This window comes from Lytechinus variegatus, chromosome 13 (genome assembly GCF_018143015.1).
Source record: "Lytechinus variegatus isolate NC3 chromosome 13, Lvar_3.0, whole genome shotgun sequence".
In the NCBI taxonomy this organism is placed as follows: Eukaryota; Metazoa; Echinodermata; class Echinoidea; order Temnopleuroida; family Toxopneustidae; genus Lytechinus; species Lytechinus variegatus.
In genome coordinates, this window is record NC_054752.1 from 17,035,925 (window position 1) to 17,063,465 (window position 27,541).

The following is a 27,541-nucleotide window of genomic DNA, read 5'->3' on the forward strand; positions in this document are numbered from 1 at the left end:
GCATCCGCATTTTTTTCTTGCAGATTTAGCTGTGAGCGCCCCTACCGGAGGTCAATCGGGTGAAGGAATAGTCTACATATACCACAGCAAAGGTCGCCTTGGTCTTTCAACTATATTCGCGCAAGTAAGTTAAGTTTTTAATCACTGTTTACAAACTCTTTACCAGATTTTCTTAGAACCTTTTAGCTCAGGGCGCTATCGGGAGGGAGGGGGTATGGTTGCCCCATCACTTTTCGAGTAGTGAAAACGCAAAAAAATCAGGGCTTTGTTTAAAGAATACACGATCTAGCTAGAGCAAAAGATTTGTAATGATGTATGCATTCGTTGAACAAAGAGGTTATGTCTTGTTATAATGACATATAATCTTCCAAAATTAAACGGAGAGATATGTGTCCAGATTATCAAAATAGTATATAATATAACGCCTGCTTCTTTTGGACACTATGAACGTGATGAATGGGTATTGATAATCATGAATTCCACGCCTCGTGACCTTTTGCCAAAAAATAGGTATGTAGATGCTCTGCTATTGCATTGTATTATTATCAGCGTGCTAACGTTTTTTTTTATATACTATAGAATATTTGTGTATATATTGCTCGATAATTTGGCGATGTGGTTATTCACTTTTCAGTCCCTTGAACCGTCGGACTTCGGACTAAGTCTGCAATCTTTTGGATCATCGCTATCGGCAGGAATGGACATGGATAATAACAGATATCCAGGTATGTCGATATTAATCAATTTAAAATACCATCTTATCATCATATAAGTGTATAGCTCCCACGTGGTCTATGACAGGATATTTCAACGCGTTTGCAAGCGTATACTTTCCTTTCTAGTGTTGCTATTGGTTCGTTATATCATGTTGCTATGTGTTTCTTTCGAGCTAAATAATTGACATTAAAATCATAAAAGGTGTTTTGGAATACCTTAATTTTCAGTTCCTTAACACCCTTTTCCCTTTTCGTCAAATCATAGATTTGGTTATTGGGGCCTACAAGTCAGCAACAGTAGTACTTGTTAGGTAAGCACGATTTTTCTTTTCTCTCTCTCTCATACCTTCATACACACACGCACCTCCGCATCCACACATAGACAGTGTTTTTTTAATATGGTGAGGAAAACTTCTCGCTTTTCATGTATCATTGCATGGTTTAACTCATGCAGTCGACATTGTTATGCTGCAATGCTTGGCATATGTGTTAGGCTTGCTCCTGAAGGAATATATTTAGTATATTTTAGCATAAACTACACTGTTAAAAAAACCTGATTTTACAGAAAAATAAAAGAAGATTTTGCAGAAAGCAATACTAGAATCATTCTTTAAATTCATGAAACAAGAATTTTTCTGCAATTTAACAGAACAGGTCTGTTAGAAAAAAAGGGAAAAGAGTGTTTTATTTAAGGAAATTTGTAAGAGTACACACACCAAATACCAATTTCCTGTAAGATTACGCAATCTGGTAAGATTACAGGTGTTCTCGAGACTCTGCTGCAGGAACTTCTTTTAGTTTAAGGATAAATTTTCTAACAGTGTAGAAACTTCTGTCACATCCCTCTCTTCTGAACACTTGCATTCCGAGTTCCATTATGTTTGAAAAAAAAAACAACTACAAGGACTGAACATATTAGTGCAGTATGCAGTAATATAAAGATAAATAATATAAATAATAAATGCTAATTTATTAGGCGCAATATCAATCAATAAGAGATGCTCCAGGCGCATAGGTGAATGGGGGGGGGGGGGGGCAAACAAAACAACAAAGAACGAAAAATATGATAACTTTGTAGTAACTTGAAAGATAATCGGTTTTAATGGCGTATTGGCAAAAATAGTGAAATCCCTATTCAGATATAAAATTGCATATTTCTTTTGAAAAAAAACTACTGCTTTGGCGTTCATTTACAGTAATTTCCATATTTATTTTAAACTGACATGTAATTTCAATGTCATATTATTGTCAACTTGCATTTCATGAATATCTTGATTTTGGGGAGATTTTTTTTTAAAGATGAGACGGAAAAGCGGTTCACTAGGTCCATGAGAGTCTCGATACTAACAGAAAAGACAAATCAGTCCGTCATTAGCATAGATATATTTAATATCGTATTCCGTCCAGATCTAGACCAATCGTTCACGTGACAGGATCACTAGTCTCGACCCCAGGATCACTTGATCTGAAAGTTAAAAGCCACACCCTGCCCGACGGAACAGCAGTGACAAGGTAAGTAATGGGGTTGTCCCTATGTTGCCATGAAAGTCTGCCTACATTAACAGCAAATCTGATGTGATTGCCTATGGGGGATTATTCTTTCTTCTTTATTAGGAAGTAAGCGTGCTAGGTTTGAATCCATATCCGAAGACTGGGGGTGTGGTGGCGTGCACCTGTAATCCAAGCTACTTGGGGGAAGTTACAGATTTATTCCGAGGGTCGGGGTTCGAGCCCTGGTCACGTCTTACAGATTGGTCCTCTAGCATCAAGTTGTATGTCAGTTCCGGATGTAAATAATCATATCTTATTGAAGCATGTCTGTTCAACCCCCCCCCCCCCTCTCTCTCTCTCTCTCACACAACTGACATTCCCACCATCCCTTCACTGGGTGACGAAATCTGGAAACTGGTTCGCTTCTTTTAGAAGCAATGGGTGACGAAACCTGGAATCTGGTTTGCTTCTTTTAGAAGCAATGGGTGACAACATCTGGAATCTGGTTTGCTTATTTTAGAAGCAATGGGTGACAAAATCCAGAAACTGGTTCGCTTCTTTTAGAAGCAATGGGTGACGAAATCTAGAATCTGGTTCGCTTCTTTTAGAAGCAATGGTTGACAAAATCCAGAATCTGGTTCGCTTCTTTTAGAAGCAATGGGTGACGAAATCAGGAATCTGGTTCGCTTCTTTTAGAAGCAATGGTTGACAAAATCCAGAATCTGGTTCGCTTCTTTTAGAAGCAATGGGTGACGAAATCCGGAATCTGGTTCGCTTCTTTTAGAAGCAATGGTTGACAAAATCCAGAATCTGGTTCGCTTCTTTTAGAAGCAATGGGTGACGAAATCAGGAATCTGGTTCGCTTATTTTAGAAGCAATGGGTGACGAAACCCGGAATCTGGATTGCTTCTTTTAGAAACAATGGGTGACGAAATCAGGAATCTGGTTCGCTTATTTTAGAAGCAATAGGTGACGAAATCTGGAATCTTGGTCGCTTCTTTTAGAAGCAATGGTTGACGAAATCCAAAATCTGGTTCGCTTCTTTTAGTAGCAATGGATGACGAAATACGGAATCTGGATCGCTTTTTTTAGAAGCAATGGGTGACGAAATCCGGAATCTGGTTCGCTTCTTTTAGAAGCAATGGGTGACGAAATCTGGAATCTGGTTCGCTCCTTTTAGAAGCAATGGGTGACGAAATCCAGAATCTGGTTCGCTTATTTTAGAAGCAATGGGTGACGAAATCCGGAATCTGGTTCGCTTTATTTAGAAGCAATGTGTGACGAAATCTGGATTTTTTTTTGTAGCAATGGATGACGAAATCCGCATTCTGGTTCGCTCCTTTTAGTAGCAATGAGTGACGAAATCTAGAATCTGGTTCGCTTATTTTAGAAGCAACGGGTGACGAAATCCGGAAATTGATTCGGTTCTTTAGAAGCAATGAGTGACGAAATACGGAAATCTGGTTCGCTTATTTTAGAAGCAATGGGTGACGAAATCCGGAATCTGGTTCGCTTATTTTAGAAGCAATGGGTGACGAAATCCGGAATCTGGTTCGTATATCTTTAGAAGCAATGGGAGACGAAATTCGGAATCTGGTTCGCACATTTTAGAAGCAATGGGTGACGAAATCCGGATTCTGGTTCGCTTATTTAGAAGCAACGGGTGACGAAATCTGGAATCTGCTTAGCTTCTTCACGTAGCATTGGGTGACGAAATCTGGAATCTGTACTTTTTATGAGTAACAATGGATGACAAAATCCTCAATCTGTGTCGCTTTTAGTAGAAATGGGTGACAAAGTCAAGAATCTGGTTTCGTTTTTTGAGTAGCAATGGATGACGAAAGCAATAATCTGTGTTGCTTGTTAAGTAGCATTAGGTATAGTTTCAATGGGCGACGAAATTATTGATCTTTGCGGATTTATGTTGGTACTGTATAGAAATAACAAAATCTTTCCGGATTCTCCTTCTGTCCAGAACGCTGTCGAAATTATTAGAAGTTTTGCGGCTTTTCAGAATAGTGGTGAAATTCACAATTTATATAGCTTTCTATTTGGTACCAATAATGAACAAATCCTTATGAATTTTAGTTGTGCTAATGCAATGTTTTAATTATAGAACCAATGGATGACGGAATTCATAATACGCGTGGCTTTTCGTTTGCTAAAATAGTGATTAAATCGGAAATCAAGTCATTTTCCCCTATCCAGCTGAAGTAGAAATCCAAAATGTAAGCGTTTTCTTTAGTTTATTTTATTTTTGCAACGATGGCAGACGAAAATCCAAATTTCACAAGCCTTTTTCTTCCCACATACTAGTTGGCATCATAATGTTACAATTTTAGATTATATTATAAATCATATATTGACCTTCTTTCTATCTTTTTTTAAATATCTGTATGCTTTTACAGCTTTGATGTCAAAGTTTGCATTAGATATTCCGGAACGAACGCACCTGCAAACATTGGTAAGCGTAATATTTGCGTTATTCATTTGGTGCTTAATATATTGTACAATATTGATAATCAAAGTTTTATTTTAAAACGTACTAAATTGTCCAATCTTAATTTCACTATTCACGTATATCTCTTCGTCTTTAAATCTTGTTTCAACAGTTTTCTTTACGATTATGCCGTCAACAGAACAAAGAACTTTATAAAACACGCAACTGCGAATTTAGACCCTGTATATCTAACCCACATTTACGTTTTTGTGAAACACCTCTAGTTTTATATAGTTGTTGGTCCAACCTGGTAAACTGGTAAGGCCACAGAACCCTTTGTAGAATGATTTCATACACTTTTCAAACATGATCAGGACACATGTCATCTTAGGGGCGAGGCTTACGTTTCAGTGTTGTTTTTCTCTCTCCAAGACTTCGATTATACAATATCACTTGACTACAATCGGCAGACAACGAGAAGGGCGAACTTTGACCTGGGTGGAAGTGACGCATCAACTTTGAGCCGAACAGTCACATTGACAGCCAACGAAGAATACTGCAACAATTTCACTGCATACGTCAAGGTATGAAGCGAGGATTTTACATGAAGTGATAACTTTGAAGCGCACAAAATATATCTTATCCACCCATACCCTGCTCTTAAGACGCATGTTTTGCATCTGTTGATAACATTTATGAGCACTTATGTGGAGCGTTGTGACCCTGACTTTGAAACAGAGGGTCGTGGGTTCGAATCCCAGCCATGGTGTAATTTCCTTCAAGAAATTTATCCACACTATGATACACTCAACCCAGGTGAGGTGAATGGGCACCTGGCAGGAATTTATTCCTTGAAATGTCACCGCGCTGTAAAAGGCTGCGGGGCTAAAGCCAGGGAAATAATAAGTCCTTTGGAAGAGCATAGGGACGTTATGACATACTGTGATATGAGCTATTCGAACTCCATTATTATTATATAATGATGAGGCGCCGATTGCCCAGTTGCCTATTCAAGGATGCATGATAAGTTCATCCAATGTAGGAGTATGTACTAAAAAAAAAAAGAATGGGTGTGACCATAAAATGAAAAAGGAAGATCAATTCCCCCCATTCAGTTATATCGGGAGGAGAGACCTGCGGGTCACAGTGATTCAGTTCGCTTTTCGCCTCCCAGGCACAGGTGACGCCAAAACAAATAATAATAATAATAATAATAATAATTGAGAACAGATGCGTTATATGATTCTATACCTCTTAAAGAATTTATAAAATGTCAGCATCGCCATTTGTAACTCTTCATTTTTTTTAATTGTCTTGATTTTATGAAGTATATGAAACCGCAGGAATCGTAGAAATTATTTCGAGTCAAAAGTATGCACTGTAATCGAGACAACAAAAATTAAAAAAATGAAAACGGAACTGATTTTGTTGTTTATCAATTTGTTTTTTTTTTTGTTATTACTTTTCTTACAGCCTTCAATTGTGGATAAACTGTCCCCTATCCCGGCATCTGTTGCATTCGGGCTTACTGAAACTACACCCTCTCCTGGTGAAATCCTGCCAATTCGCGACTTGGCGAGTGATGATTCGAATGCGATTTCAGTAAGTTGATCAAAAGCCTGGATCATAATAATGCATTGTTGTAGAGAGCTTAAAGCTTCTGGAGCCTATTTTATAAAGGATTACGATGGTACCTCTGCCATTATGGCAACTACTAATGAGTTGAATAGGCAATGACTTTCATAGTCCTGGAAGCTGCAATAATGACAAAGCTTTAACTTTTTTTATCAAACGGCCCCCTGAAGTAAGTTCAAAGCACTATACAAGCAAACATAATAATTATTTCTAAAATTCCACCCAAGACGCAAGTTATGTTGGATAACTTTCTGCCGAAATAAGCAAAAATTCCACAGAGAATTGATAAAGTGACAATTCACAGTACAATGTCACCATCTTTCTTATTTCTTTTATTCCCATACAGGTACCTATTGAACGAGATTGCATGAATCAAACGTGTGTACCAAATTTAAGTGTTCGGGCAACGACGTAAGTATATCAACACTTAACTTGAGCTGCTATCAAATACAAAAAAAAATCGTTCATTTTTTTAAAAATTAAATGAAAGTACCATCAAATTTAATACTGGTTTATAAAAGCAATATAGCAAGAAAATGAGATAAGCAAAGAATATGAATTTTAGAAATAAGAGCCACCAACCTACGAATTTCATTAATGAAAAAAGGATTATTGATGTGAAAAGGAATACCATATACATATTACGAGGTTCTATTTACAATATGTTTGAACTGAGACTAAAACAGGTTCAGACAACGAAGACAACATGAAAATTAAAATAATACTTATCCCTATGTCGCCCCCTCCCCAAGTCTTTACCATTACATTTATGGACTATTATCTACGAATCGGCCTTAAACAAGTGAATAAAGATAAAATTTCAATTGACATGATTCGGTACTTATTGCATTTAATGAATAGCATGTTAGTCCAATATCCTTTCTCTCATTTCATTAAACATTTGGCATGTTTGGTGTGTTTGTTCAATAACATACATTTTATCATTGTGTCCACGTTTACACTTAAAGCGGAACAGATCGTTTGATCGTCGGAGCAAGTGAATCTATGGCGATTGACGTCACAATAGCAAACAATGGAGAAGATGCATATCTTTCAACACTCACCGTAGAGGTCCCACCTGAACTACAATATACTGGCTTCACTCGTGTACAAACGGTAAGTTCTTAATTTGAAAGAATATCGTTTCTACCGTTTTACCACATTAACACATTACCAATTTAGTTGCAAGTTAAATCCCCCTTCGCCTTACAAAAAAATAATGAAAAATAAAGGAATTCCATGATAGAATGACAGTTAAATATTAAATTCTATATCTTACATAGATTGAATCCTGTATTGATCGGTTCAAATAGCATCATGTGACTGAATATATTTCAACTATGATGTTGCATGACGTCAGACCTCGATATATTTTTCGCTATACCAATATTCTGACGTCACTAATTCAGAAAACTGGATATTTAGCTAAACTCTCGGGCGCACCGGCCAGCGAGCTCTTTCACCCGGGCAAGTCCCGCGATGCGTCGGCGCAGGCACTCATCTGCGTTCCGCTGAGCGCGTTGGCTCGGAGAAAAGTAGGTAATTCAAGGCAAGTAACCGGACTTCGCAAGCTCAGCGCATAGATTTTGATCATGAATTATTCAAAATAGGATATAAAACAAGTATATCAGGCGTTTCATTCGAGAGCATAGTGGGTTGGACTGGCAAAACTACTATATTTCCCTCGGGTTTCGCCCCTCGGGGAAAAATAGTGCAAAACCCCGGGGGGCCACTTCCATTCACAAGTGGATACCATGCGCGACCATGGGGTCTCGAAAAGCACCCTAAACACGTAATTTCCATATTCTGAAAATGCACCCCTTAACAAGTATTGGCGTGTGAAACCCTACCCTTAACAAGTATTGGAAACAAAACGATACTCTTGGCAAATATTCCCTAAAATGAACCCCTAAACAAGTACAGGAATGTTTTATTGTTACGGGTCCTTCGGTCTTCGGCTTTACCTTATTTGGTTTAGTACGACCCCACCTTCTACACCTCGCGCAAATCGGACTCTAAACACGAAGTGTTGGGGCAAAAAGGACATCCTTTATAAAACATTTTAATTTTGTTTTATCATCCCCACAAATTCGACCCTAAACACGTAATTTTCCTAGCGAAATAGATACCCTTTTTTCATTATTTTTGTGTTTTTTGACACCCTTATCACGTTACGTACGTAACGTGCCCTATCGTGAAAAAGACATCCTTTTTACGTGTTTTTTTGGTCGCGCATGGTATCCACTCGTCAATGTAAGTGGCCCCTCGGGTGCAAAACCAACCTCGGATAAATAATTCCACTATACTTTCTTGAAAGTCTGATATATTTGTTTAATATATATCAGGACAGTTAGATGTAATTTGATATCCATTTGATTCTTCCGTCATAGCCACTTGATGCCCTTGCATTTATGTTTGATTCCATTCCAAGTCAGTGTTCCTCTATTTGTATTTTTCGAGCGAGACATTTTGCCAGCGAAAGAAAATTGTATTTCGAGAATAATAGTTGACGATGGCATAGCTAGAGCCTGGGGTATTTTTAGTGTAAATAATCTGACCAACATAAGTATGAAGTCGTTGACAATCAGGCAATAGCAACGATTATGCTAATGTCTAAATGGACATGTTCCAGTGGTGAACATAGATTACCTGAATAAATAGGTGCTTTTACAGAAGCATTTTAAATCTGACAAGCCCCCAAAAGCTGTCATCAAAATTTCATCGGAGGGGGGAGAATGCCCCCCCCCCCGTACTGTAGCTGTTTTGTGGCACTACACTTTACAATAAGCATATAAAAGACATGAAATACTACTCATCAATATTTCTTTTGTTTTCATAGGACAACATCTTGACCTGTAGTAACAACGTCCAATCATCTGAGATAAGCTGTGATGTTGGGAATCCATTATCCGCAGGGACTACGGTATGAAGCTACCATTTTTTTTAAATTATATAGGGACTTAGCACAACCACGACATCATTGTGTTTTGTATATGCAACCATGCTGCATTCGATATATGCCTCAGTTGTTTGTGTCCAATTATCCGAATTCCGAAAGGTATCGAAATATTTAACACAAAATATCAACCAAACAATCAACGAATCATAAGAAATGAATAAGGTTTGGTGAATGATTTCATGTATCAAACATTTAAGCCAATGATTCTTCAGAAAATCAAAGATAATTAAATGAATTAATAAGCAGGAATTCCTACCAATTAAATCATATAATATGTTCAACAGTTTAGTGGATAAAAAGCCATTTACAAGTATAAAAAATCTCTGTATATAGGATTTATTTGTCTACAATTTGAAATATACATAAGGTTAACTTTGATTTAGAAAACGGCTGAACTTGTCAATAATTTCCCTTTTTTTTTGCTTATCTCCAGGTTATTCTACAGTTGCAATTCAGCAGTGAGAATCTACCCGGAAACGGAGATAACTTAGACTTTACATTCAGGGTTGGCAGGTACGGAATTGAAGTAGAAAATGACTTATTCTCGCTTACCATTGTTTTCAATTCGTTATTTGATTGTCTCGGATGCAGAAGTATACTTTGAGTGGTATGGAATTCAAAGTGAAGGCCGATGACCCCCCCTCCGTTCTTTTCTATCTATCCATCTCTCGCTCTCGTCTTATCATTCTTCTCTTTTCAAGCTCCAGACTCTTCCACAGTCCATTTTAGTTTGCAACTGACTATCGTCAATGAAATATATCATTTTTACAGCTTTGAGTTTCGACGCAATGTTTTTTTCTGTCATTGATATAATCATTAGCATTTTCTTTGTTTCATTTTTTTATTCATCCCAACAGCGTAGAGTCTGAACAAATGACATCTGATAATGAATTCAACATATCAGTACCGTTGGAAATCAAAGCAGAACTATCATTCCATGGGTACGTAACTGCCCATCTTGTGACGGGAAGAGATTCCTTTAAAGATCTATCTAAATAAATAGAGTACAATTCACAAAGAAAAATAATGAAAATATCATCAAAATCAGATAACAAATAACGAAGTTATTTGATTCAAAAGTTTATCAATATTCTGTGAAAATAGTTATATGCACATCGCAATGAATATTCATTAGGTGGGCTGATGATGTCACATACCCACTTTCCTTTTTCTCATGTTATTACATGAAATCATAAATGTTACACTTTTTCATACATGTATTATGTCGTGTCTCCATTATGATGAAATAAGTTGCGGTAGTAAATAACTAATGCACTTGTTCAGTTGTCAATCCAATTGTTTAGTTCTTGGTAGATTTTTTTTTGAATAAATCTAACTTCACATAATAAAATACAAAAGAACAAGTGGGGGATATGACATCATCAGCCCACGTAATGAATATTCATAAAGACATGGCCAGTGTTTCACCGGAATATTGTAAATCTTGAAAATTCAATAACTTCGTTATTTGTTATCCAATTTTTATAAAATTTTCAGCATTTTGCATTGTGAATTTTACTCTCTTTATTGATATATAAATATCTCCAGCCTGGACCATCACATATTAATGAATAGAATAATCCCAAGTCGGTACAAGTACGTTTCCGATTTTGGGAGTTGGTTATACAGTTAAGTCTAATTGATAAGTTGCCTTTGTTTATAACTCACTAAGGGACAAGCAGATCACATATCATATGTGCCATCACTAAGGTATAATTTTCCTATCAGTACTGATTTTCAAAACCTCAAGAATCCTAGATAGTCCTTGTCAGCGACTTAAACATTGAAAACTAATAATCGGATCCAGCTATAAGGTGTACTTTCAGTTGACTGTCAACTTATTCATTAAGGGGGGTCGCATGAGTAAATACATAGATCGTAAAGTGTGATCAATTTCCTCATAAAAGTAAGAAGCTTGAAATGAGGGACGATTCACAGCATGTAAGTGCATGACATTCCCTCCCGATTCCGTGGGCTATAATCACTTCCTTCTCTAATGGTTTGTCATCTACAGGAACGTAATACCCGAGACAATAATATATGATGAAGAAGAGTACCTATTGACCAGACCAATCAAACTGCAGAAGCATGTTGGACCCGAAATCACCCATGTATTTTCGGTAAGATGACTCGAATATAGGCCTATTCCTCCATGATTTGATAAAAGAGAGTTTTTGCCCTCGCGACTGGGACGGATTCTACAACGTTGAAAATCTCTTGAAAATGCCCGTCAGAGGTCTTTGTTGGAGTTGATGAACCAGGAAAGCTGATCGTCCAATATTCTGAGCTGAAGGGAAAAAATGCACATATATCGTCTAGTCCAAAATAGTCCAGGTGGGTGTTTCATAAAGCTGTTCGTAAGTTAAGAGCGACTTTAAGAAGGACTGGTGATCCCTTCTTACGCGCTAAACCATTGCCTATGGTGTATACCATTTACCAGAAGAAAGGATCACCAGTCGTTCTTAAAGTCGTTCTTAACTTACGAACAGCTTTATGAAACGGCCCCCAGGTCGAAATTACTGTTGTGATTCACTCATTCTCGACAAAGACTGCCTTGTCATGAAGGATTCTTGACAATAGATTTTCCTAGAATCTGCCCCCGTCGCCACTGCGAAAACCCCCTAAACTCCCCTAATGAGAGTGGAAGATTTCAAAGTAACAGTAACTGTTTAAAACCTCCATGTATCTGCTAATTGCTATTTATCATCAGATATCCTGATGGCATATCGAGCCGAATTGATATGAAAACAAAACTGTACACTCTTTCGACATGGAAACTTTATTCATTTATTTCGTGACCAGACGCAAAACGATATCTGGTAGGTACATGTCCATAAACCAATTTGTTCTCAGATATTTCATTTACTACAATAATGGGAATTGTCAGTTATCTTCCACATTGCTTGGGTTCCAATATCTGTAGCAACAGGTAACTGGGAAAAGAGTTTGTTGTAGATTTTCGCGAGCCATACCCACATTAAAAAAATCCAAGGTTGCGTAAAGACGTGTAGATAATATCATACACGTATGCCGACAATTATATTTTCTTCTCAACTACTCTCTTGGCAATGAAAAGTTCCGTGAATATTGACATTTTAAAACATTGTCAGAATTTAGCTATTGTGAAAAGGAGACGGACAAGATGCGATACTTTCACGTGCGATTCATGTGTTGTCGTTTTCTTTAACCAAACCAGCTCTACAACAATGGTCCTAGTTCAGTAGCTCAGACAGAGATCACCATCCTTTGGCCAATGTGGTACAACAGTCGCCAGAATAAGAACTATCTTCTTTATCTTCTGAGTGCCACCATGGACACAGGGGACGAATGTACGATAGATGGGCCACTGAACCCCGAGGAACTCGCGGTGAGTATTCCGTTTCGTGAATTGATTTTAGGTGCCGAACATGTTTTTAATTCGTAGTAGTAGCATCAGGAGTAGTAGTAGGCCTAGTTGTAGCAGCAGCAGCAGTAGTAGTAGTAGTAGTAGTAGTAGTAATAAAATCTTTATTATCATCATTATTATTATTATAATTGTGCCTATTATTTGAATATATTCTTTTCATCATCATCATTCTTTTTTATTTTTGTTATTAGGATAATTATAATATATATGTGACTGCGAATATTACATTTTTATGTATTTCCTAAAGTCGGACGACAATAGTACCGTCACCCCTGACGTCGTCAGCAGCAGACGGAGACGACGACGAGCAACAGGCACTGAAGCTCCTCCGGTCGGAACCACGGACATTCCGATGTCGACCACCGACGTCACCTGAGGCAGGAAGTCCAGGACATCGAATGCAGTGGATCACAAACTCGATTCTGCTACGCCATCACGTGTGCCGTCGATTCGCTTGGCGCAGGCAGCAACGCGGCAAGGAACAATATCGTAGTGACATTGCGGTCGCGGGTGTGGACCAATACCTTAACAATGGTAAGAGGGCTACGTGCAAATCATTTATGTGTTTGGTGGGGAGCATATGATTTTGAGATCTCCTTCCTGCGGTTGCCATAAATAATGCACATTGCAATATGCGATAGAGACATTACGATATCTGAAAATAACTACTAGAAAGTTGTGCAGGATATGATCAAGTTAACAAAATTAGTACGCCACTTAGAGTTACACTCAGAGTGGCCCAGGATATTAAGGTACAATGTGACACAGAAACAGTCAGGTACTACCTCCAAATGGTTTGATCCATCGGTATTCCTTGTCATTATTTATTAGGATCGGGGTGTGGCATTAGCCGTCGCGGTTCCAAACTCACATATATTGCATAACGTATTAATTGATATGTAATATGATTGATATACGATTTGCTTCGATGGTTGCCTGTGGGTGATGAAGAGAAAGAGGACGGGTTGGCTGTCATGTGGTACACCACAATTGATAGGAATAGCAGAATAATTGCATTGGCCAACTAATACAATATGAGTCGTCCCTGTGAGATTATCTAGCTCCTAATCCAATCGTCCCTGCATGTTATTTTTTTATATATTAAATGGACAGATGGATAGGAGTTAAATTATCTGTTTGTATGTTGCTTTTACAATCCACCCAATTCAGTTGGCATGGATTATGACTACTTATTTTACAGAGCAAGGTTACATATATTTTCGAAAACAGTTGGCAAGATGAAATCGATCATACTACGAAAGAAGGAGTGAAATTAATGTTGCAAATATTGCACAACTAATTCAATTATGAAAAATGCCAATTCTTCCAACGTGGTATTAGAGGCAGTGAAGGGAAGTGATGGTAATATATAAAATATCACACATGTCGTAGGAGATGAGGAGGAAGTTTCTGCTTTGTGAGATCCAGAGTTTGTATACTGTAACCCCGAATGGTTATGATCTCTCGTTATAACTATGCATGGATGTAAATGAGTCATTTAAGGGCTGGTTTCATTATGAAAAACTAGAAAGCTGTATCACTAATGGTTGTCGTTTTGTTTGCTATTTCTCCCCTAGAATTCTCTGGAGTTAACGGTCTTTGTCGATGCTTAATGCCAGAGTGTTGGATGTGCCGTACGAAACACAGTTTACTGATTCTATAGAAATATCATCGAATAAGGTGAGGGTATTAATCTATTTTAGTCAATGAGGATTAATTAATATTTTATGCATAATTAAGTCCTCGATTGCCTCGTTTCATATTTTTAAAAGGACTTTGTGTGAAACTATAGTATGTTTTTACGCAACAAACAAACTTGTTTCTACCGACGTCCTAGCTGTGCCCTTTATCGGTATATCTATCGAAAATCGATGACCGTAGGTTGCCAATTGTAATCGCTGGACTGTCATCATGAACAACATTGCGAAATTGTAATTTTTCCTCTAACCATGCTTACAGATATATGATAAACAGATACGAAAAATTTAATTTCGCCGCGCAACTGATTACATTGTTCAATATTTTACTGCATTGTCTAAGGTTTCTTAAAATAAATACCAAGAAGATTGTGTGTATTAGATCGAAAATACTATCAAGAGAAGTCTGTTTGATTTGGAATAATTCTGCCCCGTGTCATAACTAATTCTCGTAAAATAAACCGAGGGAATGGTCGTTAATAATGCATATCTAACTTATCTGTGCCAAAAGAGAGGGCAGTAAGAGAGGCAAATGTTCTACGGCTTTCAAAAGAAGTTTCAGAAAAAAATTGTAGTCACGACTTTTAAAAGGGCATAGAAGCACCTTGTCACATACTTATGTTTATGGCATATGCATCGAACTCCGTCCAGATCCTCATTTCCCTTCATTTTTATGTTCTCATCATTCAGGTTTCAACGAAAATTGTACCTCAATTTATTATACCAGAGATTGAGCCTCAGAAAGTCCCACTCTGGGTATATCTCGCCTCAATATTAGGGGGTTGTTTCATCCTGATCTTGCTCATATTAATCTTGTGGAAGGTAAGCAATCAACGATAGTCATTTTTTTTTCCGAGAAAGGCGTTGGGTGCTTGTGTGGGTCCTATATATGTGTTTGTTTTTCTTATGAAGAATTATTGGCAGGGATGGTCGGCGAAGAAGAGAATGGATTTGAGGGAGGGGTATCTGATAGGAGGAAGGAGAAGTGAGAAAGGAAGAAAGGAGAAGTATGAGGATGTTTGAAGAGGAGGGGAAGAAATAAAAAGAAAAGGGCAACGAGGAAAACAAAGATGAGGAAGGAAGACAACAAAGAAGAGGAAAAACGATTAGAAACAGGTGGAGGAACAAAGAAGGATGAAGAGGTAGACTAAACAAAATCATGTTTGCGTTGACTATTTAGTAAAAGGGAAGGTACATAATTCAGAACATTGATTAGACGCAGGAATGGAAAAAAGGAAAAAACGATGAAACTCAAATATAGAAATAATGATGATGACGATGAGATTCAGTTGTGGCCACAATGGTTATTACAATGATGGTGATGATGGTAGTGACGAAGATGATGTGGTGACGATGATGACAATGATGATGACGAATTGATGATGATGATGATAATGGTGATGATGATGACGATGATGGTGATGATGAGGGTGCTGCCGATGATGGTGATGATGATGAGGATGATGATGATAACGACGATGGTGATAATGATGACAATTGTGACATTATGGTTATATGGTCAGTGTAGGTAGAGATGTAATATTTGGAAATACAAAAATATAAGTGGATAGAAAGTAAAAATGTTTTCATTAACATTATCGTCTTTATTTTGTTTGACAGATTGGATTCTTCAAAAGAAGAAAGAAGCTTACATCGGACCAACGAAAGATGCTCGAAAGTCGAAATGGAGTCGACAATGACGGAGTGGACAATACTGAATGACCAAAGTACTTCTATGCAAAAACAAAAATGAATCAATAAGATTAAATGTCTTCCGAACATTTCCATTGGATTCTTCCACCCGTTTAGAATATGGTTTTTGATGCACCCATGAAAGGAACATTTTCTCGATTAGTCCTGTAAACTGAATGACAGAGGTTGTATGCTGGCTAGACTATCCGTCTTTCCTCGAAGCCCGAATTAGAAGAAAGTCTGGTCAGTCCCCGACTCTACAAGATAGTCAAATGCGCTCTTCTGAACGGTATTAAAAACTTCTAATACAAAAAATGCACATTTCTATGTACTACAAGTATACGCACGATCGAAGAGGCCGGGGATATAGATTCGAATTTGGACGAGCGCAACTGGAGAGCGTTTTATCGCCATTAGTGGTCTGAGTCGTCTTACTCGTTGTTAGACCTAAATCTTGATTTTGATCGGTAGAGCCCGTGGTAGAGAAGCACAGTTATTCGACTGTAACAGTCGGATGAAATTAAACATCCAACAAGTCTTTTCATATAACGCCCCTTGATGTTTCTCCCCCCCCCCCCCGCCCCCCTCTTTAGCCATGTTAGCCATTGAGCCAAAACCCCGTCATTTCTGCTTCGGGTTGATGGCGACTCTGTCTTCCGATTCGATGTACATTGGGAAGTATAACTTTTCAGTTGACGTTCTTATTTTCAAAACACATTTCACGTCGAGAAATTATACGCTCGCTGAGTATCAACCATTAAACGGTATCGTCAGAATCTGATCAATTATCTCGAGTTGACTTTTAGCATTTGTTTGTAGGATAAATCCATAGTGGAAGATTACGACAACGAAATTCAAACATTTCCGAAGGATGAAAAGTTAGACCAAAGTGACTGGAATGTACTATGAATCAGATGGGGTTATCGAAGATAGAAAGAGAAAATCCGACCCGCAGTTCATGCAGTTTGAAGAAATTAGTTCAGATTTAAAAGAAACTTGAAAGGTCATGAGCCAAAAGGTATTAGAGGCCAAACCTCCACGATCAAGAACACCCAAGACCACAGAATTAAGGGCCGTATGATCAACAATCGAAAAATAACTCCATGTTTGATCAAGACCCCATACTACACCAGACATGGAAGATGTTAAATCATTGTTGAGCCTTTATTAATGCATTTGGCGAATGGGCGGAAGTTTTCGACTGAGAGAATTTTGACCTGTCTGTTGTAATAAGCATAAACATTGATATAGGAGCTTTAATATTTATTCGTGCAATCTTCGGTGAGTGAGCGTGGCGAGTGTGGATTGCCGTTATTTAATCTTGTCATGCATGTAATATATTCACCAAATAGTAACTGCATTTTATAATGTTGCCAATACCATTTTAGATAACTTCGTTTGTAATGGATATCATTCCTTTTTTTATGGTACACAATATTTCTGAAATCGAATATTTACGACTTCTGATAAGTCATTATTTTTTTATTATATGGATTTGTACTTGCCAAACAATGTATTTCACTTTTTTATGTTTATTCATTTGTTTTTGTTATATTGTTAGGTGTGTTTCTCTTTCGAATGGCGAATCTTCGAACAAGTGATTACTGCATTATGCCATTAACATAATGCTGCTAAATTACGATGCTTCCGTTTATAATTAGTCGTTATTAATTGAATTTAATAAAACGGATAATGAATGTTTTAAAGGATATTGTGGAGATGGATAAATGAGTTTGACCTATTATGATGTAAATTGTTCGAATTGACAACCTTTTTATTCAGCAAGGGGATTTCGATGCACAGGTTAACTCAAAAATATTAGTTTGATACAAACGTTAATGTTAGTACTAGTAGCAAGCTATGTTCCTTCATGTGTCCACACAAATTACATTTGTTAGGTCCATCTCGGCATTTTAAAATTAATCTTATATCAAATATATTCATTCTGAAAATGAATAAAGCTAAGATTGTAATAGCGATCTGTGACAAAAATTAGAATATACAATTTACATTGCACATTGATAAGCACTTATGAGGAGAAAATGCGTAAAATTCACAAAGTTATACAAAATTGGGAGAGGGCCATCTTATGTCAGGTTTCTGGTGGTTTCACACCTGTAAAGACGTCCCCACAAACACTCGTATTGATCTACCAGTAAACACAAACATTTGTAAAGTATGGAATGAATTAAAGGGATTATAATTACTACCAATAGACAGGAAATGTATTTGATATTTTACATCTGACCCTCAAAGGTATATCGAACCACTCATTTTCCCCAAAAATAATCAAGACATTTTAGAACCATCTCGTGACGAGATTTCATTCAACACCTGAAACAAAGAGCCCTTATTCTTCCGCAAATCAAATACTTCCAAAAGTGAAGTGATATTCCTTCCCCATTTTGGGAAGGGGGTTCAGTGATTGCAATCCCCAGAATCAGTGTTGTTAGATGGCGAATCATTTACATATGTATACATTTGTCTTTTAGCATGATAACTTGCAATTCGATTTGTGAAACCAAGAAGAAACGACATTGAGAGAATACAAAGGAAGTCATGCAATATCATTTCATAAAATGATCTGTTGCCCTGAAGGAATAGAATGGAATATTCTTGAAAAAGGGTGGAAATATAGATGATAACATTCCTGCATTTGCAACACATTGGCAATATTGGCATGTCACTGTTCATTTGGATAGGCTCTTTTTTAGATGTATAGGAATCATTATGTCTACTTGGCTGAATTGACTCTTTGCAGTACTCTTCTATTAAAGCAATAACGTGTTCTGCTTGAGGCTTGCTTTTGTGCGTCTTATTTAATGTTTGGACAATTATTGTTGTGTAATATACTGTACGTTGCCTTGTGGCCTAAAATGGGAGAAAATGGCGCAAACTTGGGTTATCAGAAGACCAATCAATGTTATTTTTTTTTCTAAAACAGGCGCTGTTTCAACAATTATCCACATTAATCAGGTTAATAAAGTATTATACCAACACCTTTCAGAGCTCGTATACAATGACTGCACTTCGGGTGCTGTTTTCAGCACTTTGGGTGCTTTATTGTATAGCACATCACGTCCGTACTGTTTGTAGCACTGTAAGTGTAGCAATTCACCACCCTAAGTACGCAATCAATACAATTATAATTATACGAAATCCTAAGAGAAGTGAATATATAGCACTTCATCTTTACACTGACACCAGACTGGTATCAAATTAAGAGCGCGGTTTTGCAGTCTATGAATTTAAAAAAGTAGGCCTACCTTTCCATGTATCATAGTGACGAGTCATTCCAAATATTTTTGTGATGGCTTAGTTATTCTTATTTTGATTTGATTTTAGCATTTTTTCTAGTTCTTATCATATTTCAAAAAGTTGTACATATTCATGGTGTATATAGATGTGAAATGTGATAAGACCAAACCCATGTGTATATACAGTAAATTAGTAAGACTATTAAATATATAAATTCATATAATTGTAAAGTTGATTCCAAAGTTTAATTACGTGTGATGCAAATGGAAAATAGTCAGCATTTGTTATTCAAATACTTTACACGAAAACATTTGATCATGGAGAGTTAGGACCCCTGAGTTTCCTTATTCTGATCAGTTATCATTTTTAGTATAGATCTTTGATCATAATTATTCTTAAAATCGGATGTATGAGTTTAAAAAAAATGTAAGAGAAAGAGAGAGAGGGGGGGGGGGTATGAGTGATTCTTTATAAATTATTGTGTTCTTATCGTAATATTATTATGTTGCAAACAGAAACTAACAATTGACCAGGAACCCCCTTTTTTAGCATTCTTGAGTAAAGTTGCTCCGTGATTGGGTGCTGAAAACGAATTTTCAAATATAATGTTCTATATGGCCGGATGAAATCCGATATTTTCTTTTAAAAGGGTACTCCAGGATGAAAATAATATAATTTGAGCATATCAGACAATTGAACAAAACACTGACAAATCAAACAAACCAAATCAGACAATTAAACAAAAAGTGATCAAAATCGGACAAGGTATAACAAAGCTATGTCATTAAAAAGATTTGCATTTCTTCCGGTAAAAACAGTTCTGGTCTTTTCTTCGATTCAGCGAGCAAAATGATGATGTCATATCCCCACTTAATCTTGTATTTTATTACATTAAACTAGGTTTATTCAATTTTTCCTTCAATATCCAAAAAATGGATTGACAACTAATATAGTGCATTGAATATTTATTGCTGCATCTTATTTCTTACAATGGATACATAATTATCATTCACGCAATGTATGAAAAAATGAAACAATTATGGTTTCATGTAATAACGTAAGAAAAGTGAAAGAGGGAATGTGGCATCATCAGCCCACATAATGAATATTCATGACTATGCATATAACCATTGGCGACGGCAAAAAAAAATGGGGAGTTCAACTGAAATTTAGGGATGGAGACAGGTAAAAAAAATTGACAAGCAAAAAAAGGGGAACCACCTAAATTTAAGGGGGTCCATCCCCCACCTCAAATTTAGCATATTTAGGGAAGGGGGACAGGAACCCACCCCCCCCCCCCGCTTCCGCCGCCTATGCATATAATTGTTTAAAAATATATTGCTAAACTTAAAAATTCAATAACTTCGCTATTTGATATAAAATTTCGATTTCAACCCGGAGCACTCCTATTCAACAAGCATTTAAATTAAAAATTCAATATTATATTAAAAGTCAGGGCTCCTGTAAATAAACCCAATTACGTTGAAAACTGTAAGATTTGGATCCCCCTATCAAACACATGAAAGTGTGTGTGTAAAGTCATCCATAACCTATACTAATTGCTTTATGAAACGGCCCCTGGTGGGTGTTTCATAAAGCTGTTCGTAAGTTAAGAGCGACGATTGGTGATCCTTTCTTGTGGTGAATTTGTGGTAAATACATTGGCGATGGCTTATCACGTAAGAAAGGATCACTAGCCGTTCTTAAAGGACAAGTCCACCCCAACAAAAACTTGATTTGAATAAAAAGAGAAAAATTCAACAAGCATAACACTGAAAATTTCATCAAAATCGGATGTAAAATAAGAAAGTTATGGCATTTTAAAGTTTCGCTTATTTTCAACAAAATAGTTATATGAACGAGCCAGTTACATCCAAATGAGAGAGTTGATGACATCACTCACTCACTATTTCTTTTGTATTTTATTATATGAAATATGAAATATTTTTATTTTCTCATCATTGTCATGTGAAATGAAGTTTCATTCCTCCCTGAACACGTGGAATTCCATTATTTTAACATTTTGTGCTTCAGGCAAGGAGGTCCTAATCGTCAAATTCGTAAAAATTGAAATATTGTATAATTCAAACAATAAAAAACAAAAGAAATAGTGAGTGATTGACATCATCGACTATCTAATTTGGATGTAACTGGTTCGTTCATATAACTATTTTGTTGAAAATAAGCGAAACTTTGAAATGTCATAACTTTCTTATTTTACATCCGATTTTGATGAATTTTCAGCAATGTGCTTGTCTGATTTTTCTCTATTGATTCAAATCAACATTTTTTCTGAGGTGGACTTGACCTTTAAAGTCGCTCTTAACATACGACCAGCTTTATGAAACGGCCCCTGGTCAGATTATTCATTATCTCTGACCGGAACAGTCGTATCCTCTTCCAACTATATCCATTTGGTGAAGATGGTCAATGACCCGGGATCCGATGATAGGAAATAGTACAGCCCACCCTATCGATTGCTAAGGGATAGTCCGGGCTTAAAATATTTATATCTAAATAAATATAGTAAGATTCGCAGAGCAAAATGCTGAAAATTTCATCAAAATCTGATAACAAATTAACAAAGTAATTGAATTTCAAAGTTTATCAACATTTTGTGATATATGCACATCGTCATTAATTTATTCATTAGGTGAACTGATGATGTCACATCCCCACTTTACTTTTCTGTAGGTTATTACATGAAATCATAAATGTTTCATTATTTTAAACATGTGTAAAATGATGTGTCTCCATTATGACGAAATAGGTTTCAGCAATAAATAACCAATGCATATTATTACTTGTCAATCCAATTGTGTTAGTTCTTGCTAGAAAAACTTTGAATAAATATAATTTCATGTAATAAGTACAAAATAAACAAGAGGGGATATTACGTCATCAGCCCACCTAATGAATATTCACAATCCATGTCTAGAACTTTTCCACCATAATAATGCAAATCTTTAAAATTCCATAACTTCGTTAATTATTTTCTCGATTTGGATCAAATTTTTCAGCATGTTGCTTAATTTGACTCTATTTATTGAGATATGAATACCTACAGCCTGGACCACCCCTTTAAAAAGGAAATGGTCATTGTGGAAAAGCAGGGAATTCCGGGAGTGAATTCCGGGAGGAGGAGTTAGCTTTTGGAGATTGATATACACGGGATGTTTGAGTGAAAAATTATCCATGGACTGGTAAAAATTGGTCAAAGTACCCTCCCCTCCATAAAATACTACAAAACGTATAAAAAGATATATCAATACATGAATAAATAAAAAAATAAAATGATTAAATAAATTAATAAACAAATAAATGAATGAATAAATAAATAGATGAATAAATAAATAAATAAATAAATAAATAATTCCTGTCTCGCCCTCCCCAATGACATTTCGTTCTGATGTTGCCTGGATTTGCTTTGTTTACATGAAACATCCTAAAATCTACATTAAAATATGCTGTAAAACTTATCAAATAGGCCTACATGTTGTTTTTCACCCATCATTTGAATAACATATTGAAAAATGGCCCTACTTTCAATAAAGAAATCCTGATAGCTTAGTTGTTTAACCCTATCTAGGCCGGGGTATTTTGGGAGTTCCTATTGCCGGGGGGGGGGGCCTCCCAGGCCCCCCCCCCAAGATCTCGGCCGTCGACCGCGCGATCGCGCCGAAAATTGGCACACGGGTTGCCTGGGACATAATCTACAAGATTGTATAGTAATTTATTTCATGCGAATCGCTATTAAGTGATTATGCTAATTTATGCGTAATTAGTATGCGAAATCATACTTTTTCCTCTAACTCCCTAAATAAAACTCCAAATGTACTAATTTTTGGTATAGAAACTCTTTGTGGTGTCCTAAGCAAGAGTACATGAAAAAAATTGTGATATCAAATCATTTTCTTATGTATTATATTGTTTTTTGCAATTTCTTATGTATTTCTTTGTTTTTTGACCTTTTGTTTTTCATTGTTTTTTCAATGAAATTTGTTGGGGACTTTTCTGTGATCATAAAAAGCATAAAATGAATACATTTAGACCAGCAAAACTAAAAATAATCATACATTTATGAAATTTGGTTGAAAACACAAACGAAATCACGTTTTTGAGCAATTTTCGGTCTGACATGCACTTACATAATGTTGCGTAATTTCGGAACCACATACCCGGGTGACGCAAAATTGGTCTCAAAAGTTGCGCAAGACTTGAAAGTAAAAACTCAGCGAGCGGCGCGGTCAAAAAATTTCGCACGGCGAAAATATCGCGTGATTCGTTGAGAGGGGGGGGGGGGGCTCGAAGGCCCCCCTCCCGGCCTAGATAGGGTTAAGTGGCAGTCTCCCAATTCGGTGAATGGGTTCGAAACCACATACTGCCTTATGGTTAGGCTTAGCGCGAGACCCGGATTTGTATGTCATTAACGACCCTTTTCTAACGGATTTTAACGGGCGATCGAAAATCTTGGTCAATTTATTAGCGTCGCTTTAGTCTACTATGCAGACTCTGAATGGTTCGTGTGGTGGGATCTGCTACTGGTTTGCTTCGCAAACCAGCCTGAAAGGGCGAGCGAAGCGAGCCACTTCTGCAGCCTCAGTAGACATAGTCTGCTATGCAGAGTCGTTGAATCAGCTGAGGTGCACACACTGCAGATGTGGGTCTACATTTGTAGACTAGCGTCGCTTTGCAAGCTCGATGTATATGAAAAAATCAATTTCATGAGGTAAAACTTGAGATTTTATTATGTTTTTAAATGAGACTTGTCGAAAACAGGCCTATTATATTGGTAAGCACAACCCACACGCAAATGCTACACGTGTAAAAATAATAAATACACATTCATTCCATGTATGGGATAATTTACCTAAGGGCCGGTCTCAGATATGATTGATGTTTTGAGCACGTACCCCCAGCATTCATTTTCTTGGCGGTCAAGAAAAAAATGCAGGTGAGTTTTCTTACTTCGATTTTTTTTTTTTCCGGACGTCATTTATTTTTACAACATTGGCCTCAGGCTGATTTATAGGTTTATTAATTTATTAATTTATTCGTTTCGTTAGCTTTCACGCCATTTGTTACAGTAATAACTGAGATTTTGGCTTCTAAATTTGTTGACTTTATTTCACACCGTTCAGATACAGTTGTTTATTTCATGCAAATCATGTGTGCTCGTATACGATGTGAAGATCGATAATTGGGATGTAACGCTGTATCTGTCATGGTAGTCCATGTATCATTGCCTAATCTCAAGGGAAAGTTCCAAATCCGTTGGTCATGTGGACTTATGCAAACATCATGCATTCTATATAGCAATCGCCCCTCTCCAGAAATACACAACCCCCCTCTCCAGAAATACACTGCAAAAATTCTGGTATATTGATTTTAACACCAACCCGGAAACTATATATGTCCACACCAGATAAGTGTTAAAAGCCCCCTCACTCCTGACCGAATTAAGGCGGACGAAGGGTGACGAATGGGAAAAATGAAAGAAATGCACGCGAATTCAACGAATTCAAATTAAATTTCCGTCAAATAATGCGATCAGTAACTACTGTCAAATTTTTATCAACGAACGGTAAGCGAAGGATATCGATTTTATGGTTCACCTCCTTGAGAAAATTGCGGCCGAAGGCGAGCGCAGGGTTGATATAACCCAGTAAGACGAACGAACAGTGAACATGGTAAACAATAGTTTGATATGGTATGCGATTAGAAACGAAGACGAGGGAAAATATCGGGCGTTCTTGTATGTTTGTGTCATCGTGTTGCTTCGTTACGGGTTCTTTCGAGATCTGTCCACTTAGGCAAGAGCGCGATGAGGGACTATGCGCGACAATAAAACACGTACGATAAACTAACGATTACCGCAACTAAATAAGAGATGCGAATTCAAACAGATGACCAACGATTTTTCAATTCGTCGGGAAATTTTAAACATGTTCAAAATTTCCGCGCACATTTGAATAATTGCAGTTGTTAGTTCAGAAGGTGCACGAACCCAAACACGAAGATTAAGTATGATTCACTATCAGTTACCATTGAAAGCGATTATTAGGGGTGAGGGGGCCTTAAACATCATCAGTATCATTTTGGTCTATCACCAGATAGGTGTTTATACAACATCAATTAGTATAAAAACAGTATCGGTTCGATTCCAAACTGGTGTTCTCTGAGGTGGACATAATTCGGGGCTAGTGTTTAATCAACACCGGAGATTTTGCAGTGTATACAGATGCATCAATCAGGTAACCTGATATTCGAGTAAATGATTTCCTGTGAAATAATACTTTTTTTTTTCATTAAACAGTGCAAGTTTAATCAGTCACTCATGACCTGAGCAAAATTATTTTTTCACTTGCCTTCCGCTATTCGATATCGTAGCACTTGTTGTGCCGGTATAGGTGTCGCATAAGGCTTTTCAGCAAAATGCACACACACAGCCGTCCGTATGGCAAGCCGTTTTGACATTTAAGCCTATTTCTTGAGTTTAAGAATTCGATTTCTTGATATCAAGAAATGGTATCAAGAAATGGTTTTGTGTAGTTAAGCAATGGTAATTCTTCATATCAAGAAATTAGGCTTAAACGTTAAAACGGCTTGCCATACGCCCGGGATTACTTCCTTTTATGTGTATAATGGCGAAAGAAAGAGCAATCATAATTATGATTGATACACTAAGAGTACTTTCGCCTCTCATTTACTCGTTCTTAATCATGATGGTAGAATGGGAGGGGGCTTGTGGGGAAAATGACAAATATTTGATCCGATATTTCATCTACATGTATTTACATTTCAGGTAATCTCACTTTTTATCTTCAGCCATTAACGAAATCATGTTTTCAGAGGCGAAAATTAATGATTCAAAATGAATATTAAGCGCACTTATTTTGCCTGCTTAGGATATACACTGTAACAAAATTATTTAAAATTATTCAATAAAAATGAGGCAAAAAAAACCGAAATACATTTTCCGAAAACCTAAAAAGAAATCTGAAATTTCTCATGAGTGATGATTTAATGTTGCTCTTTGATTCAACAAAGGTTGAATTGCACACCAAAATCCAAAACAATTTCAAACACAAATAGATATGACAGTTATTGCTCTTTATGAATAATCGGGTATTTGCCTAATTGGAGTTAGATTTACTTAATTGAAGCAAGCTATCAATACGTGAATTTTCATAAGTGTATGTTGAATATAAATAAATAATGTAAATCAATTGAATTGAAAGACAAGTGAAATCTTCTGAAAAAAAAAATCGATAAATAAATTGAAACTAATTAGTTCTACTTATACTAAATTCACATATTTGTTTAAAGTGTAGGATGAAAGGGTTAGAAAGAGTCATGTTTCTTGGTAATACGTGCATAATCATTTCCCCCTTCAGGTATATGAACTGACAAACAAGGAAGTCAAAATAGTTACGTTGCATTATTTATTGCATTAAAATGATATAAAGCATACAGAAAACATTAGTCATCTCGGGTCCTACACGTGCATGCTTTCATGGTTATATTCTTGAAAAATATAATATATTATATTTTTTTATTCAATAAAATTCAATTCAATTTTATCCACATCTCTTTCAAAACATCAAAAGAACAAGTTTACAAATCAATATGACATACAACATACATTATACATAAAGTTATAAAAGAAATGGTAAAGAGAAAGTGATGATGATGTGGGGGGGGTAAACAAAATGCCATTGTCCTGTCAATGTAAATCCCCAAATTTACCCCACTTTAAAAACTCATACAAAATAACACATTGCAAACATAAAGCTAGTGACATAACAAATCTAAACACATGAAAGGTAAACAATCAAACATTAAATTATTCAGACTTAAGTTAATACAATTTATATATTTTTTTCTAATATATTATATATATATTATATTTATTTCCTGTTCCATCCAATATTGGAAAACATGAGATGTGACAAAATCAAGGAATTGTATAATTTGATTAAAATCCTCAGTGGTAAAATGTGTTTCAAACTATTAAGACTATGAAGACATTATGGTCCATCCTCCATCACTGCTACTGCTATGTCATACTGTATAATGTGTGCCTCTTAATAAGATAACAGGTTTACAGTGCCAAGATTTACAATTACGATATAATGATCATATTTAGGGGCACAATCTGGCCCTATGAAAGACCAGGAATATGATTACAGTTGATTATGGACTTATGCCCATATGTTATTTACTTTTGTTTTTCCCCCTTTGCTA

General features: G+C 36.5%; 1 pseudogene; it reads left to right on the top strand.

Moving 5' to 3' along the window:
• The window catches only part of LOC121426115, a 55,104-nt pseudogene extending 36,191 nt beyond the window's left edge, over positions 1-18,913 (top strand).
• Positions 18,914-27,541: the final 8,628 nt, after the last annotated feature.